Source organism: Lutra lutra, chromosome 12 (assembly GCF_902655055.1).
Source record: "Lutra lutra chromosome 12, mLutLut1.2, whole genome shotgun sequence".
In the NCBI taxonomy this organism is placed as follows: domain Eukaryota; kingdom Metazoa; phylum Chordata; class Mammalia; order Carnivora; family Mustelidae; genus Lutra; species Lutra lutra.
Genome location: NC_062289.1, coordinates 14,602,606 through 14,608,660, shown reverse-complemented (window position 1 = coordinate 14,608,660; position 6,055 = coordinate 14,602,606).

The window sequence follows — 6,055 nt, the reverse complement described above, 5'->3', positions numbered from 1 at the left end:
GAGAAGTCCCAGGACCTGCTGTCTGCAAGCTGAAGAACAGGAAAGCTGAGGGTTCAGTGTGATCTGAGACTGGAGGCCTGAGAACCAGGAGCGTCCATGTCTGACAGTAGGAGAAGATGGGTGGCCTAGCTCAAGCAGAGTGAATTCCACTGCTGCCTTCTGGTGCCATTTGGGCTTTCAACAGATTAGATGATGCTCACCCCATAGGTGAAGGTGATCTTTACTCAGTCTACAGATTCAAATGCTAATCTCTTCTGGAAACACCCTTAGAGACACAACCAGAAATATGTCCTACCAGTTTTCTGGGCATCCTTTAACTCAACTTGACACATAAAATTAATCCTCATAGGCATCTTAAGTTATTCCAGAATTCTTTCTAATGCTAAGCCAAAACCTACCTCCTAATAACAACTATCCAGTGGTCCTAAGTCTCCTGTTCTATTTTTTAAGTTTGTTTGTTTGTTTATAAATAATCTCTATGTCCAACGTGGGTCTTGAACTCGTGAATCCAAGATCAAGAGTCACATGCTTTCCAACTGAGCCAACCAGGCACCATCTACCTCCCCCTTTTGCAGAGTAAATCTAATTGCTCACAGTCATCCATTATTTGAAGACTATGGTCACATCATCCTCTGTCTTAGCTTGGGTTCCCTAGGAGGCCAACTCTGTCATAATGATTTATTCAAATGCTAGTAGTTTATCTAGGAGGTAGTTCTAGGGGAGCACGGAATTGAGAGGGAAAGGAAACAGCCAGCAGGGTGTGATCAAGCCAACGACCACTGTGGACAACCTGAGATCTGTCATTCGCTAGCTTTGGAAGCCACGGTAGAACACTAGCCTCAGGGTTATCCCACTTAAAGTGTGAGGAAGCTGGGGATTTACATAGCAACACCCATCAGTTATTAGTTGATGGCTGCCGTTGAGAGAGACTGAGTTCCAGCTTTCAGAGAAAGCCCTCAAAGAGATGCACAGGCTGGCAGCTGGAACTCAGCTAGCCTGCGCTTCCATGGTAAGATCCAGGGGAATATGGGCAGCACATTCTCCAGATCAGAATGCCCAGGGGTCTTCCAGGTTTCTGCAGACAGAAGAGCTAGGGGTCTCCCCATCCTGTTCTATCAGATGGTCTTGGCTTTGCCTTTTTTTTTTTTTTTTTAGAGCTAAACATTATACTCCATGTGTGGTCCTGTCTTCTCGTTCCCCAATTTCTGGTCCCACAAAGAACACACACAACATGGAATAGACACCATCATTGATCAAGGGTAGAAAAAAACATAATCAAGTTCAGCCATGAAAACAGCTAAGAGTATTTAAGCAAATTGGACAAGAGTGTGGTGGGTTTGGTGTGGTTCTGATGCAGTATGTGTACTGTGGCTCCTGAATGGCTTTTACTGGTCCATGCCCAGGTTTTTATTTTCTTTAAAAATTCTAGACAGATTTACTTTTTCCTTGTCACCTGTCACCTAAAAGTATATTCTTTAGTGCTGTCCTGTAAGCAAGACCTAAGTCTGAACTATGGAGAATTAATGAACAATTTTTTTGTATTAGATAATTAAAAATAGTAAGTTCTGGGGCACCTGGGTGGCTCAGTGGGTTAAAGCCTCTGCCTTCAGCTCAGGTCATGATCCCAGGGTCCTGGGATCGAGCCCCATATCGGGCTCTCTGCTCAGCAGGGAGCCTGCTTCCTTCTCTCTCTCTGCCTGCATCTCCCCCTACTTGTGATCTCTGCCTGTCAAATAAATAAATAGAATCTTTAAAAAAAAATAGTAAGTTCTTTGCCAAAAAACAATAGAATTTTTTCCAGTAATTCGTTACTGTAGCAGTTTTTTTTTTTTTAAGATTTTGTTTTTAAATAATCTCCACACCCAGCATGGGGCTTGAACTCATGACCCCAAGATCAAGAGCCGCATGCCCTACTGACTGAGTCAGACAGGCACCCCTGCTACTGTGACAGTTTTAAAACACACTCACAATTCCTTGCTACTCCTATGCTCATAAGCTGGTTCCTCATTGCCTTCCCTTTGAGTGTAGGTTACACTTTGGTTCTAACAAAGAGAATGTGACAGAAGCAACCACATAAGAATCCTGAGTAGGTCAAAACACACTGTGGCTTCCTCCTTACCCTCAGGCCACTCTCTCAAGGAAGCCAGCTGCCAGGTTGTGAAAACACTTGAGCAGCCCCCTGGCGCAGTCCCCATGGTGAGAAAATGAGGCTTCCAGCCAAGAAGAGCAATAGGAACAAATCGTCTTGAAAGCAGGTGGTTTGGCCCCAGTCGAGCCTCCAGATGACCCCACCTCTGGTTGACTTCTTGACAGCAACCTCATACGAGACGCTGAGGCAGAACCATCAACTAAGTCACTCCTGGACTCCTGACCTTCCAAAATTGTGAGAGAGAAGACATAATTGGGTTTTCTTTTTGAACTTGCTGGGTTTTCTTTTGAACTTGTGGGGTCATTTGTCTCACAGTAATAGATAACTAATATGTGGAGAATACACGCATGGCTGACTGGTATTCTTAGATAATCAAAACTTGCCAGCACTTTACCTGAAAGTGGCAAAGTTCCTTCTTATGATTCATTGACACGAAATCTCCATTTTCCTCTAGTTCTTAGTGAAATTCTAAATCATTTATCAATAATCTTAAATTACGGGGTGCCTGAGTGGCTCAGTGGGTTAAGCCTCTGCCTTCGGTTCAGGTCATGATCTCAGGGTCCTGGGATCGAGTCCGTATTAGGCTCTCTGCTCTGCAGGGAGCCTGCTTCCTGCTCTCTCTCTGCCTGCCTCTCCGCCTACTTGTGATCTCTCTGTGAAATAAATAAATAAAATCTTTAAAAAAAGCAAACTTTAAATTACCATTTCTTGAATCACATATGTTTTTAACCTATCTTATATATAATCTCACCCCTAATCCCAGCAATGTAAATGCTATCGAGGACTGCACTACTGACTTAAATCCCATCAATGGATGGCCCTGTCACCTTGCCCCAGAAGCTAGAGAATAAATTCCTTACTTAGAATAGGGCAGAGGTAGTGGGCATTAGGGCAAAGCTTTATTCTGATATGTTTAACTAATGATCTCTTTTATCTTTCTTTTCCTAACACCTTTAGCAAATGATTTTTTAATTGCAATATGTGAAATGCAACAGATTTGGCTCTAGACCATAAAAATGCCTTCCTGTCTTTGCTGCCTTGTGAGCAAAACAGAAACAGTCCAGCCAATCCCACTGACTCTGGCCAATTAGTCTTTCAGCAGACAAGTATGTCTACGTAAGACATGGGGTCCCTATGCCTTCCTGATGCTATGGGGAAGTAATAAAACAGTAAATTATGGTTGGGTGGAGAGCTAGCCTTTGGTCCTTGATCCTGCTTCTCTGATAATAGCCAATAGGCTTCTAGTTGTGGTAGATTGAACTTACCTTGTTTCTTTTCCCCCCAAACAGCTGCAGCTGCAAGTTATTGCTTGCCAGAACTCATTTCTTTCATACCTGTTCAAACATCTATCTGTGAGCAAGAAAAAGCTGATGGAAGGAAAAGGATATTTTGCTGTCCTCAGATTATAGGTGACTTAAGGAACTGAACGCATACGGACACCAGGACGGAATCAAGAATATTCCTACAGTTATAGCAGAACTAGAGAGTGCAACAGAATGCTGGCTGTGGGTATAAATATATATGCTCCATGTTTCCAAATAATTTGTATTATTTGGAACTTCCAAGTTAATTAAAGTTTGTGGCTCATCACAGTTACTGGATTATAATTATCCTTCAAAAGCTGTGCACATTTTACCTGGCAATAAAAATTCTCAGGGTGAGTCAGTGAGTTCATGAGCAGCCCAGCTGCTGATTTGCCCCTCTGATTCTGGCCACTCAGCTGCCCCAAAGTCCAGACACCACCATACCAGCACCTGGTTTGAGCCTCTTCCATTGTGGATGCTTATCTGTGGGTCTTTCTTGACTTTCCAGTTCATATTTTAAATTGAAATGTTATGAGCCAAGCCAAATTAGTGTATTTCAAGGGTTTATTCCCATCTCTTCTATTGTTCTGTAATTATGAGTTGGGTCCAAAATGATTTGGCATCTTGTGCCAATCCTGAAATTATTCCAAATTTCTTATTTTGGGGATGAGTCTTAGAAAGTCTGGGACATAGTAGGCACTCAATAAACCTTTATGGACACTTGGTATATATAAGTGGTAATTTTTTTTGCTGAGACAATTTCTATTTTGAATAGATAATAGAAGCAAGACATTCCTGGAACATACCACACTGACCCGGGTGACTATGAAAACAGGGATCACTGAACAGAATCCCTGGAAGGGGTGATTTCTTCCAGCTGCTTTATTAGCATATCATCTCCTACTCTTAATTCACTTCCTGAAAGATCTACAGATATTAGAATAAATGTGCCAGGGCCTTAACAGTTACAGGGTCCATAAGGATGCAGAATTCAGTTGTCTATCCAAGACTTCTCACTAGCTGAGCTATAAGAGCCTTTAGAAAACACCCTTTTGGGGCACCTGGGTGGCTCAGTGGGTTAAAGCCTCTGCCTTCGGCTCAGGTCATGATCCCAAGGTCCTGGGGTCGAGCCCCATATCGGGCTCTCTGCTCAGTAGGGAGCCTGCTTCCTCCTCTCTCTCTCTCTCTGCCTGCCTCTCTGACTACTTGTGATCTCTGTCAAATAAATAAATAAAATATTTTTTAAAAAAGACAAAAACAACAAAAAAAACCACCCTCTTGTATGGACTCAGGTACTAACATGATAGCTTGGCTCTGATGGTTTTCTTTTAATAAAATGAAAGAGGAAGATGGAGAGAGAGAGAAAATAAGAGAAAGGGCCCTTCAACCCTCAAACTCAGCCTATTCATCTAAGCATATAAGAACAAAAAGATACAATTCTAAAGTTGAACTTTAAAAATTCCATTGTAGGAGTGGGGTTTTTTCCCCCTTTCATAAACCGAAATCTTCCTATCTCCTTATTTTGGGGAAAGAGATGAGAAAGATTGATGATAGCATCTTTCTCGCCAAAGTCCTCTCTGTCAGTTCAAAGCAAGGAAAATGAAAATACCAAACAAATCCATCCATCATGATATAATTCTTGTCTCCTTTTCATCGTTCTTCTACTTCCTAGATTACTAATTTCTCAGTCACCTTGTTTTCACTCCCAGTCCGACAGGGAGCATATTTATAATACTTAATACTTGCTGGAGCTACAGACACAGGTGCTTTAGTACTTAGTATCTGCCATATATACAGGATCTCAGAAAGTTTCAAGATAAGAAGTAGGTGTCTCGAGCTATTTCAGAAATGAGAATGGGGCACCTGAGTGGCTCAGTTGGTTAAGCATCTGACTCTTGATTTCAGCTCAGGTCATGATCTTGGGAGAGATCAGGCTCAGGTCATGATCCTAGGTTGAGACCAAGTTCCAACAACAAGCTCCCTGCTCAGCAGGGTATCTGCTTGAGACTCTCTTCCTCTGCCCCTTCCCCACTCATATTCTCTCTCTTTCAAATAAATAAATATGTTTATTAAAAAAAAGAAAGAAAGAAATTAGACGGTGCTTGGGTGGGTTAGTTGGTTAAACATCTGCCTTTGGCTTAGGTCATAATCTCAGCATTCTGGGATCAAGCCCCACATTGGGCTCCCTGCTCATTGGAGAGCCTGCTTCTCCCTCTCCCTCCACTTGTGCTGTTTGTCTCTCTGTCAAATAAATAAATTAATTATTTAAATAAATAAAATATTTTTTAAATAAAATAAATAAAATCTTAAAAAAGAAAGAAATTAGAATAGGTAAGGAAAGTGAGCTTGAAGGATAACTTGTCGTCTCTAGTAAAAACCTGAGGATTTCTTTTTTTTTTTTTTTAAGATTTTATTTATTTATTTGACAGAGATCACAAGTAGGCAGAGAGAGATAGGAGGAAGCAGACTCTCTGCTGAGCAGAGAGCCCGATGTGGGGCTTGATCCCAGGACCTGGGATCATGACCTGAGCCGAAGGCAGAGGCTTTAACCCACTGAGCCACCCAGGTGCCCCAAAACCTGAGGATTTCATCAGGACACTGG